The sequence below is a fragment of the Macaca nemestrina genome, chromosome 16, assembly GCF_043159975.1.
Source record: "Macaca nemestrina isolate mMacNem1 chromosome 16, mMacNem.hap1, whole genome shotgun sequence".
NCBI classification, from domain to species: Eukaryota; Metazoa; Chordata; class Mammalia; order Primates; family Cercopithecidae; genus Macaca; species Macaca nemestrina.
This window is the reverse complement of record NC_092140.1, coordinates 85,225,413-85,238,562: the sequence shown is the minus strand read 5'-3', so window position 1 is coordinate 85,238,562 and position 13,150 is coordinate 85,225,413. Positions and strand designations below refer to the sequence as shown.

The following is a 13,150-nucleotide window of genomic DNA, read 5'->3' as shown; positions in this document are numbered from 1 at the left end:
TCTCATGGGCTTCTTTGAATCAACCATCAGCCCCTCCCTGCTGACTGTGAGCTGGACCCTTTTGCCAACCTCTCTATACCAGTCCAACTCAGTCTCACCCTCCACCTCCCTACACCAACTCAACTCAGTCTCACCCTCCACCTCTCCATACCAACCCAACCCAGTCTCACCCTCCACCTCTCCACACCAGCCCAACTCAGCCTCACCCGCCACCTCTCCACACCAACCCAACTCAGTCTCACCCTCCACCTCTCCATACCAACCGAACTCAGTCTCACCCTCCACCTCTCCATACCAACCCAACTCAGCCTCACCCGCCACCTCTCCACACCAACCCAACTCAGTCTCACCCTCCACCTCTCCACACCAACCCAACTCAGCCTCACCCTCCACGTCTCCACACCAACCGAACTCAGTCTCACCCTCCACCTCTCCATACCAACCCAACTCAGTCTCACCCTCCACCTCTCCACACCAACCCAACTCAGCCTCACCCGCCACCTCTCCATACCAACCGAACTCAGTCTCACCCTCCACCTCTCCATACCAACCGAACTCAGCCTCACCCGCCACCTCTCCACACCAACCCAACTCAGTCTCACCCTCCACCTCTCCACACCAACCCAACTCAGTCTCACCCTCCACCTCTCCACACCAACCCAACTCAGCCTCACCCTCCACCTCTCCATACCAGCCCAACTCAGTCTCACCCTCCACCTCTCCACACCAACCCAACTCAGCCTCACCCTCCACCTCTCCATACCAGCCCAACTCAGTCTCACCCTTCACCTCTCCACACCAACCCAACTCAGCCTCACCCTCCACCTCTCCACATCAACCCAACTCAGCCTCACCCGCCACCTCTCCACACCAGCCCAACTCAGCCTCACCCTCCACCTCTCCATACCAACCCAACTCAGTCTCACCCTCCACCTCTCCACACCAACCCAACTCAGCCTCACCCTCCACCTCTCCATACCAACCCAACTCAGTCTCACCCTCCACCTCTCCACACCAACCCAACTCAGTCTCACCCTCTACCTCTCCACACCAACCCAACTCAGTCTCACCCTCCACCTCTCCACACCAACCCAACTCAGCCTCACCCTCCACCTCTCCACACCAATCCAACTCAGCCTCACCCTCCACCTCTCCACACCAACCCAACTCAGCCTCACCCTCCACCTCTCCACACCAACCCAACTCAGCCTCACCCTCCACCTCTCCACATCAACCGAACTCAGCCTCACCCTCCACCTCTCCACACCAGCCCAACTCAGCCTCACCCTCCACCTCTCCATACCAACCCAACTCAGTCTCACCCTTCACCTCTCCACACCAACCCAACTCAGCCTCACCCTCCACCTCTCGACACCAACCCAACTCAGTCTCACCCTCCACCTCTCCACACCAACTCAACTCAGTCTCACCCTCCACCTCTCCACACCAACCCAACTCAGCCTCACCCTCCACCTCTCCACACCAACCCAACTCAGTCTCACCTGCGACTTCTCCACACCAACTCAACTCAGTCTCACCCTCCACCTCTCCACACCAACCCAACTCAGCCTCACCCTCCACCTCTCCACACCAACCCAACTCAGTCTCACCCTCCACCTCTCCACACCAACCCAACTCAGTCTCACCCTCCACCTCTCCACACCAACTCAACTCAGCCTCACCCTCCACCTCTCCACACCAACCCAACTCAGCCTCACCCTCCACCTCTCCACACCAACCCAACTCAGTCTCACCCTCCACCTCTCCATACCAACCCAACTCAGTCTCACCCTCCACCTCTCCATACCAACCCAACTCAGCCTCACCCTCCACCTCTCCACATCAACCCAACTCAGCCTCACCCTCCACCTCTCCATACCAGCCCAACTCAGTCTCACCCTCCACCTCTCCACACCAACCCAACTCAGTCTCACCCTCCACCTCTCCATACCAGCCCAACTCAGTCTCACCCTCCACCTCTCCACACCAACCCAACCCAGTCTCACCCTCCTTCTCTCTATACCAACCCAAATCAGTCTCACCCTCCTCCTTTCTGCTTGAACACTCGTAGAGGCTTAAGACTATTTTGATTTCTAGCATAAGTGATACGCTTGAAAAACATTTAAAAACATTTGAAACTATAACCAAAGCCACTCCCCCTCTCCTTCTATCTAGATGTTCTGAAGCACATCCCTATAGACATCCTTATGATTTTTCTGAGTTTATAAAATCTCTGACCAAGAGCGTTCTCACTGGAACGACCTTCTTCAGTGAGCGCTATTATGATGCAGTAAAAACACCAGTCTAGTGACAATGAGCAAAACTTTATATATTTTACAGACTTGGGATAAAAGGAGAAAAAAGTCAGTTTATTAATATTTTACTTTGCCTTTTATTATCTGATGTAGTAGTTGTCAACAGTGGTATATACATATAGCCTTGTACATAAGAGGTGCTAAATAAATATGTATTGAATGCAAGCATGGGAGTCTGCTCAGTGACAGGAAACTAAGAATTTAATCTGCATACCATGTTGTCCACAGTAAAGTGTCATCTGGGTGCCTGATGGGACTCTTTCCAGCTCTGCCTGCCAGCCCATAATTGGCACACAGTGGGGCCACTGGTCAGCAGAGAGCCATCTTCTTCTTTACATTTAATTTTATTTTTTGAGACAGAGTCTCACTCTGTCACACAGGCTGGAGTGCAGTGGTGCGATCATGGCTCACTGCAGCCTCAACTTCCCAGGCTCAGGTGATCCTCCCACCTCAGTCTCCCGAGTAGCTGGGATTACAGGCACGTGCTACCACACCTAGCTAATTTTTGCATTTTTTTGGTAGAGATGGGGTTTTACCATGTTGGCCAGGCTGGTCTTGAACCTTTGGGCTCAAGCGATCCTCCCACCTGAGCCTCCCAAAGTGCTGAGCTTACAGGCATGAGTCACTGTGCCCAGCCTGGAGAGCCATCTTCTAACAGGGGCAGGAAACCCTGTTGGCTCTGGGTTGTTCTTAAATCCTGATCGTGCCTCACCCGCAGTTTGACTTTGATCCCTACCAGTGTCTCAGCTCACTTAGTTTCAGGCCGAGTTCCTCACTGGGCCCTACATGGACTCCCTGGCGTGACCTCTGAGTCTATAGGTGATGACCTCTCTTCTTACTTCCTGGTCCAAACAGAGCTGTTTGAATGGCTGTCCAAAATAAAATCATAGGCTTAAGGAACTCATCCAAAGCAACTGCTCATTTTACTTAGAGTACCTTATTTATTCATTCTCTTCTATTTAAATTCAAGTAGGAATCAAAGATGAAGAAGATTTTTGGAAAATCTGGGAATATGGAATGCAGAATGATAAAGTCAAGGGGATGATTCACAGATTAAGATGCTATACTTATAAACAAATCTTTAAGGGAAACCAAATGTTATCATTGTGTGTAGGTGAGTGTCAAAAACAAATGCTGAAAAATTGCAAACAATTGGCCCAGCACTGGCTTACTGCATGGAAATGCACCCTCCCTGCTGCCTCCTCACAGACTCACACTCAGTATTAAAACTCACACAAGAACAACTGCTAATTAGATTGAGAGACAGCGGGGGCGGGGGGGGCAAACTGTCAGGTCTTCACATTGTCTACCCTTTCTATTTTTGCCTCTTTTAAGAGCCTTCGAAAGGTTAACATTCAACACTATGGTAAATTAAAGCCCAGCCATCAGACCTCCATAGCCAAGGAAGAAGTTAGCAAAGCATAACAACCTTGACTACAGCAAATACTATGCAAATGCTTTGGTTTTGGTATATGCAAAGTGGTCCTGGCAAGAGACATTTAATGCCATGTACTTCATTATTAAAGCTCAATGATCTCTCATGGCCTTTCTTGATCTGGTGACTTCAATCTCATACTGAAGCATTGTGCTTTTCTCAAAATATAAAGTCGGTTTGGCATTTTTAAAAGCTATTCTGTTTTCCATCCCAACAGGATTCTTTGAGGTGGTAAGGGTACCAGGAAAAGGGAGGGTAGGTAGAAAAGCCATTCTTACCATGACCGTAGGTAGAAGCAAAAGGGGGATTTAACATGACCCAGATCCTAAAGATTCTTGGAAGCACCTACATGCAAAAGAATTTAGCATGAGGAATTCTTTTCTGGAGACAGGGATGCTAGCTGATTTAGTGATGGACAGGTTATGATGGTATAGTCCGTCTGGAGAGGTATTTCCAGCATCAAATCTTGGCTGCTGCTTTTTCCATTTTCTTTGTTACTACAAGTCACATTATACTGTCACCCATCATTTCTCCCAGGATGCTTCCTACAACTGTTGGTTTACCATCTTAGGCTGCAATAATGCTTATGAATCCATTTCCTACTGATGTTTACCCTGAGTTTTTCCAACCATTTCCTCAAGGCACCTGGAGGTCCTGTGAAACATATGTCGGAACACCCAGTGATAATGATCTCCCTTTGCTTCCAGCAGGCCGGGCACTGTCACTTTACATACTTTTTGACAGTCGCTATGGTTCAAAACTATTCCTAAGAATACAGAATAATGACATAAGGAAAGGCCATAGAGAAATAAGCAATCTGCACTGCACACACACAACTCAGGATCAGGTGACACATCACTCAGTAGCTGAGGGCATTTGTGGTTTTGGGCTTTGAGGCTTACTGTGTGAGGGAAACTTCCAGGTTGCTGTACTGGCTCCAATTAGCTCAGAGTACAAAATAGCACTTGGAGCATGGGAAAACTTGATACGTGAAGTAGTTGTAATATACTCTTTTGTGATAGTAAATTTATGTAGGTGCATATGTATATATACATCCACACATATACATTTTTTGAAGAAATATTTCAGTGATAAATAGCATTGCAATGAATCAGTGCTACAGGGTATGTAGGAAGATGTGGCTAGATACATAAGCTGGTATGGATTCTAGGTGTAAACATCTGGAGGGAAGGGACTGCATCTTATTCTTCCTAACATCTTCAGCACCTGGACAGTCTTGGTACATCACAGAAGCTCAGGAAATGTCTAGTGACTAAATGAACGACTGCATGGCCATTGCCACTGCGGCTGTGTCAAAGCCACAGAATGACCGCAGTGGTATATAAGCCACCAATAATATATGGAAGCCTGATAATTGCTCTCCTGGAACTTATGGGGGCAAGTTAGAAAGAAAGTAGGAACTTTGGGGTAAGAGAAAAGAATACCATTGGATTTTACTTTTTGAAACATTCTTTTAATTTTAGGTTGTGAAGGCTCTTATGATGTGAGCAACAAATTAAGAATACTAAATATCACTAAAGCTTTCTAATTAAATTCAGGGCACAGCTGATCTGATATATATTTACATGATGTATCATTGATACTGAGCTGTATGATATATATTTACATTATGTATCACTGATATTGCGCTGCATGGTAATCAGAAACACACAAACAATTCATGTAATCACTGTAATTAATCAGGGGTTTCTATAATCGAACATAGGTGGGTTGGTCATTTCCTCCTTTGTGTTAGTTCTCCATTTTCTTTAACCACGTAAATCTGTTTCCCACTTATACCCTGAAATTCTTACTCCTAAAAAGACTAGAGTCCCGATGCCATTCTAATAAGTTCCCCTGCCTCTGCTTCCTGTGGCTCCCTCCTCCCTATACCCCTCCCACTTATCTCCCTCTGTACCCCGTCTGAGAATTCCCTTAGCAGTGCCAGTCTCGGGAGGCCTGGGAGGTCGAGGGCTTTAGGCAGCACAAACTTTGAGACATGAAGTTGCATATGTTTGGCCATGGGAGCCGTGGCTTGGTCACCAGGCAATGCTGAGAATCATACAGAAGGGAGAGGGAAGAACACTATGTGAAGAGACTCTAGATTAACCCAGGGTCTTGGGCTGAACTAGGGTGAGTAGGGTGGCACCAGACCTTCCTTGGTGTCCTCCACAGCCTGCACTATCCTCTCTTGCATTATTATAATTCTTTATGACACTTAGGAATTTTTTCATGTCTGTCTCCCTCTACTACATGACTGCACCCCAAGACCTAACGCAGTGTAATGTTCTAGTTCTGTAGTCATGTGAGGTAGCTTAACAGAACCCTGGTTTCCAGAAACACACTTTATACCCAATTTTTGACTTATTCTGTCATGTCTTGGCATTATTTTTTGGGATGAGGAAGTTTAACGTAGATAGAGTTTGAGGTTAGGCATCTGTAAGAGACACATTTTAAATGAAGAAAACAGCCTGAGAGGAATCAGCAGTGTTTGCGAGCGTGGGAGTTTACAGCAGAGACAGCTCTGGGATGAAAGCTGAAGCCTGCATTTCAGCCTGATGTGGCCCATAACTCTCTGTGTGATGCCAGACAAGTCATTTCATCTTTCTGCACATTAGTTTCTTCATCTTCCAAATGAAAAAAAAAAAAAAAAACAGACTAAATTAATTCTAGCTCTAATTTTTTTCCTTTGACTCTTAACTCTTATATAATTTACATCAGTTTTGGTTTACAAGTTGCCAGGGATCAATTTGAAGAAAATGGAAAGTTAGGTTTAAATAATATTTTTATATGATTTTATTAAAGTTTAGCTTTTCTTCAAATTGGTTCGCTAAGATTTTAAAGTTAAAAACATTTTTTTGAAAGGCAGCTTGATGTCATGGAAAAAACATTTTATCAGGAATTACAAGCTGACTTTTGATCCTCATTCTGGCACTAACTGGTGAAGTGGTTTTGGCCAAAATGACTTATCTTCTCTTAGTTTTCTTCACCTAAAAAAATGAGGGGAACAGTTGGCAGAAATGTAATTCAAGTACACTATGTGGTTCTGCTGATTGATATTTTATTTAGTTATTATAATGTGAAATCTGAACACTAGTCTAATGAAAATTCTACTATGAATTTACTGGGGTAAATGCATATCTGACATTGGGATAGGGAACAGGAATAGGGAGATATTAAGTGTGTATCATATGTAGGGATGGGAAGTGAAAGAGTGCTCAATCCTGAATGTCTATGGTTGAAGTAAAAAGACAACGCTAAAATGGATAGAAGAAACATAAGTGTGCTATTTAGAGACATGGGGGCAAAAAATAAACCAGCAACAAGAGTTGAAAGTGTTTGCATCTGAGCTGTTTTTCATAACAAGTCTTATACATTTAATTTTAAAAACTATGTCCATACGTAATTAACATAATTAAGATAAAGTTTTAAGTGCCTCCCTTTCTTCCTTACCGGTTAGTCTGCATACCTGCCTGTAGTTTATTTAACAAGCCCTGACTATGAATCAGGCACTCTGCTAGATGCTGAGGATACAAAGCCCAGTGAGACCTGGTTCTCCACTTCATGGAGTTTTCAGCCAGAACTGGGAGGGGATCTGCACTCAGTAATTAGTGCAGAGAGCAGGTGGGATCCCCAGCCAGGGGTCAGCACAATAGGGTAGTGGAGCAAACCAGAAGAGCTCCTACCCCAGAGGCTAGGGGTCAGGAGAAGAGTCAGAGAAAATTTCCTGGAAGAAGTAATGTTCAAGAGGAATCTTGAAGAATGAGTAAGAATGAGTGCAGGAGGCTGGAGATTTCCGGCAGAAGGAATAGCAGAAGGGTGTGCTGAGTTAGAAGTGATGAAGTGATAGCTTATTAATCCATAAAGAGCCCCTTGTCTGTGATCCTACAGCTCTTGTTACAGCACCCAGAATAACCTTCGTGCCTGATACATATTCATTGAGGTTTATGATAACAAAATAGCTCATCTTAAAACCCACCCATTGCAAAATCAAAGTAGAATAAACCAATCAGAGCACACCAAGATTTGTGTGAAAATCCCAATAACCAGAGAAGTTAGAACTTATCACTGCTAAATGTATTCTTCCTTATTAAAAACATCAGGGAGAAATGTGTTTACCATTATGGTACCGATTCACCAGTAATTGGTATGCACATGTATAAAAAACAAACAAATTAACAATCCAGCTCAATCTTTTCCACTTAGAATTTTTTTTTGTAAAACTCTTCCTCCCTGTCTTTTTTTTTATGTAAAAATTTTATGTAAAATTTTTATTATGTAAAACTCTTCCTCCCTGTCTTCTTCCCCCACAATCATGCCATGTTGTAATAGTACATGATGCAGTTGTTGTTATTGCTGTGTTTGTCTCTGTCTTTTTAAAGACAATCTCAGTTGTAAAAATAATTTAACTGCAACAATCCTAAAATTGCAAAGAAGCAGTATCATGCATGGCAGCGGGCTGGAAACCAGGTGACTTGAGTTTTAGTTCTAGTTCTACCACTTATGAGCTATGAAACCTCATACAAGATTCAAACCCTCAAAATCTTGGTGTTCTATTCTCTTAAATGGTAATAAGTACATTCGCCCCCATGGGGTGGTGAGGTTCAAATAAGAAACAAACCAGTGTGCGACTCTAAAAAAATCCTTAATCTCTTTGGATTTCAGTGTCTGCATCTACAGAATGAAGGGAGTTGCATGCAGACATAACCCCTTATGACATTTCCAGCTTGAAACCTGTTTATATCTATGTAAAGACAGTTTGAAAAAATGTAAACTACCATTCAAATATATGATGCATTAAAGAATTATTTTAAATAAAGCAGAAGAAAGGGAGAACTCATTCTATTTTTTTACTATAAATTTTTGTAAACTCCTACCATATCTATGACTGTTTTATTTGTTAATGTACTTTATAACTACCAACCACCTGAAACCATGGAAGTGAATGAAGTTCCCTGAAATGCGAATTTAGAGTGAAAAGGGCTCAGGGGATAAATGAATCAGTGAAGGAGATTGAGAAGAAGCAGACAAGAGGGAAGCTGAGAGGAGACTGGGATTATCATGGAAGCCATGAGAAGACTGGGTTTCAATGAAGAGGGAGTGTGCTGAGTTAATGCAACTCAGGGCTACAGAAGATGATGAGTGAAAGGGCCCTCTGAATTTAGAACATGGAAGTTACTTGTGACTTCAGCAGGAGCAATTTTGCAGATGGAGGAGGCAGGGCCCTGTTGGAATAAGAGGTGAGTGAATGGAGGTCCGAAAGTAGTCAGTGCATGTAGATAATCCCTTTATGAGGCTTTATTATAGAAGGGATTAGAATTACATGAATTAGAGTGATAGGAGGTGAGATCTGTGGGGTTCAGAAAAATATTAGAGCATGTTTAAATGCTGATGGGAAGAATCCATAAGGCAGAGAAAATGTGATCCCAGAGAAAAAGGTGTCAAAGGACAGAGTCAGTGCCTGAACAGGAGGGAGGAAAGGCCTTTGAAAAGAGACAGGAGAGGCTGGTACAGCTGCAGATGGGCTTGCAGAACTGAGCTTGGGAAGTCAAAGGAGCTCCCTTCTGGTATCTTCTATTTTCTTTGAGAAGCATAAGACTGGAATATTGTCTGAGAATGTAGGTGACGGTAGTTTGAGGTTTGAAAAAATGAAGACTGCACAAAAGTCATTATGGAGATTGGGCCTAAAATCCTTTTTTTTTTTTTTTTTTTTTTTTTTTTTTTTTTTTTTTTAGCTCAGAAGAATTTTTAAATTTCTAAACACATTCCTTTAAATGAAAGTTTTGTGGAGCCTAACCATCTATTTGGAAATTATTAAGTGCTAGATAGATGTGAAAAAAAAGTAAGGAGGCTAAATCAGTGAAACCTAAAGCCACATTTTGGACAAATTGCAAGTATTTGAACACGGGGAAAGCCATCCTGCAAATGATACCCCTCAGAAGTTGCTCCTGAATTTCCCAAACAAAAGATGCTTTCATTCATCTGGGTGCTCAGAGCTCTCTGTCCTTTCCATATTGTCCTTTGTGCTGCATCAGTCTTAATCCACATACGCTTTCTCCACCTGCTAACCTGTAGGCACCTTAAAGGCCAAAGCCCATAGTCCATAGCTGAATTACACAGTGTGTCTTTCAAGAAATGCTACCTTCGAAATGGTTATATAAATAATATGTCAAAGAAGAAATGTTATCTGATTTATACAAATTGGCTTTATACACACCGAGGAAGACTCTCACGGCATAAAGTGAGGCATCTTTGTAAGAACAAAGGGTTTCATTGAGTACCCATGGACACAAAGAAGGGAATGACAGATGATGGAGCCTATGTGAGAGTGGGGGATGGGAGGAGGGTGAAGATAAAAAAACTACCTATTGGGTACTACGCTCACTACCCGGGTGAGAAAATAATCTGTACACCAAACCCCAGTGACATGCAATTTACCTATGTAACTCACCTGCACGTGTACTCCTGGAACCTAAAATAAAAGTTGGAGGGGGGAAAAAAAGAACAAAGTGTTTCCAGAAACATCAGCATAACAAACGGGTGGGCCACGCTTGGAAGCAACGTGCTCTTTATGTGGGTCACATCACTGCTCTAGTTTACAATTTCAAGACAGCCCTATGCAGCCTAGCAAAGAATATTCAAGGAAATGAAACAACTCCCTCCCCCGGCTCCTATTCTTCTTAGATACAAAAGACAGATAATTATCTAGAGTGTTTCTCAATATGAACAAAATGGAAAAGTGACCTTTGAGTCTGTGACAGTCTATTCACGTCAGTGTTTTTAGCAGGAGCAAAGCAATGTCCAGGCTTAGGGAATGCCCACAGGAGCCAACTTCTGCTCTCCCTCACGTTACATAGACCATAAATAAAGAGAAATAGTTTTAACAGGCAGCCAGACCCAAATAGCTCATAGGCACCTCCTGGGAGTGATAAAATACTCCTGCTGGTAGACTTACATAAACCAAGATGCAATGAAATTTCTAAGGATATTCTCCCTGCTTAATAAACCTGAATGTTTTAAGCCTGAAAGATGGCTAGACTAACAGGGGAAATATATCAATCTAGCAAGAAAAAGCAATCATTCAGAGTGTTGGTAGATCAGCTGAAACATACAGGAGATCAAATTCAGTGATTTAAAAATCACGTGCTTGCTAGTTAAAATGCCCACTTCTAGCTTTTTACCCATTTTAAAACACACTAAAGTTTTACCTAGTGATTTAGTTGCTTCATGCTAACACTGGGGCTTCTATCCAATCTCTGACTTGTTTATGTTCAAAATAGAACATACAATACATTTCAAAGTCCGAAACTCTTGACAGATTCATCTGTTGTTCGATGGCAACTAACAACAGAAAAAGCATTTTACTTTATCAGACAATAAGTCAATCCAGTTGTTCATCCTGATTGTAATAAAATCTTAGAGGCTTTTTTGGAAAGTGATATTTCCAATTTATTAAAGCCAAGTACCCAAACCACTGTTTTGTTTGATTTTAAAAGAGTAAGACAAAAACAAACAGGACAATATAAACACAAACTGGCAGAACATTGTGGAATCAGTCTGAGAAGTCCTCCTATCCTGTCCTGATTTCCGATAACCACTGGGCGTAGGAGAACTTGCTAAGACTGCAAAGCACACATTCTATTCTAAATGACCCATGTTTTGCTCCTCCTTTTAAAATCTTCAAGCACGCACCCTGAATGAAGACAAAGGATGAGGAGGACTGGCAGGAGAGTTATGTTGTCTGTGGGCAAGATACGGCTGGCAGGGCTGGAGTGTTAGATATGGGGAGCATGGCTGGGAGTGTTTTCTGGGAGAAAGGATGTCCTAGGATAAACAACTAGAGGAAGAATTGCGGTGCTTAGAGCAAAAAGGCAATCTTAAAAATAAAACAAAACCCATTAAAACTAATATATTGGCCGGGCGCGGTGGCTCAAGCCTGTAATCCCAGCACTTTGGGAGGCCGAGACGGGCGGATCACTAGGTCAGGAGATCGAGACCATCCTGGCGAACACGGTGAAACCCCGTCTCTACTAAAAAATACAAAAAAAAACTAGCCGGGCGAGGCGGCGGGCGCCTGTAGTCCCAGCTACTCGGGAGGCTGAGGCAGGAGAATGGCGTAAACCCGGGGGGCGGAGCTTGCAGTGAGCTGAGATCCGGCCACTGCACTCCAGCCCGGGCGACAGAGCCAGACTCCGTCTCAAAAAAAAAAAAAAAACTAATATATTAATTTTATGACAAGTAATTACCTTCCAAAGCATTTAGAGAGTTGATGGTTTTTCAGAAAATTACAATGCTAGTCCCAGTCAGGTAGATTATTTCACTTTGAAATCTCTAGAAATTTAATGCCTGGGTAACTTGCCTAGGGTCATACATAGTATGTCTGGAGTTCTTTGGAATTCTGACTCTCCATATGTGTACTGGCTCAGCATTTTGGCAAACAGTTATTATAATGTCTACTAATGGTGAGGGGCCAGTACTGCTGAGGTGCTCATTATTAGTTTTAAGACAGCTGCTCTGCTCTTATTTATTAAGAGACACCAAGGGAATGATGTCTCCCCTGACAACCAGAGGATCTTAGGTAGGGAGGCAGCTGTGCTCATTTGTATTCATACTGCATGATGTTCTTGAATGTGTTATAAGTTTATAATGCAAAGAAGATTTTTATGGAAAAAAAAAAACCAAACCAATATGTGGGAGAAGTGGAAAACCTTTCCTTGGCATGCACATGTTTTATATGACCAAATATTCTGAATTTACATTTCTAAAACACCAGAGAGATTCTACAAATCTATCTTCTAAATAAAATAAGACAAATGGAAATCAAATGACTAATAACCAGTTGGTCATATGTCTTGCTGTGCCTACAATAGTTCTGGTTAATGCCTGTTGTCTCAGCATAATTATTAAAATGACTCCTTTTAGTCTCATCAGTAGAATTATATGATCACCCTATAATAACTGAACGTGTAGACATAACCCAGCCTCTTGGAGGAGTTAATTACTCCATTTAGGTATTGAATTAAACTCTGTTTCTTGGCAGCAATCACCAAGGGCAACAGTGAGTTATGCACATCTCACCATTTGATAGAAGCAAGCATACATGCTTGCCTATAAAGTGTTTAAGACCATGGTAACAGCATTTTTGAAAATGTAGACCAGGCGCAGTGGCTCATGCCTGTAATCCCAGCACTTTGGGATGCTGAGGCAGGCGGATCATGAGGTCAGGAGTTCGAGACCAGCCTGGCCAAAATAGTGAAACCCTGTCTCTACTGAAAATACAAAAAATTAGCCAGGCATGGTGGCAGGCCCCTGTAATCCCAGCTGCTCAGGAGACTGAGGCAGGAGAATCACTTGAACCTGGGAGGCGAAGGCTGCAGTGAGCCGAGATTGTGCCATTGCA

General features: G+C 43.1%; 1 protein-coding gene across 2 annotated transcripts in view; it reads right to left on the bottom strand.

Moving 5' to 3' along the window:
* The window catches only part of LOC105491729 (von Willebrand factor A domain containing 8), a 436,474-nt gene that overhangs the window by 56,962 nt on the left and 366,362 nt on the right, over window positions 1-13,150 (bottom strand). The window lies entirely within an intron of this gene.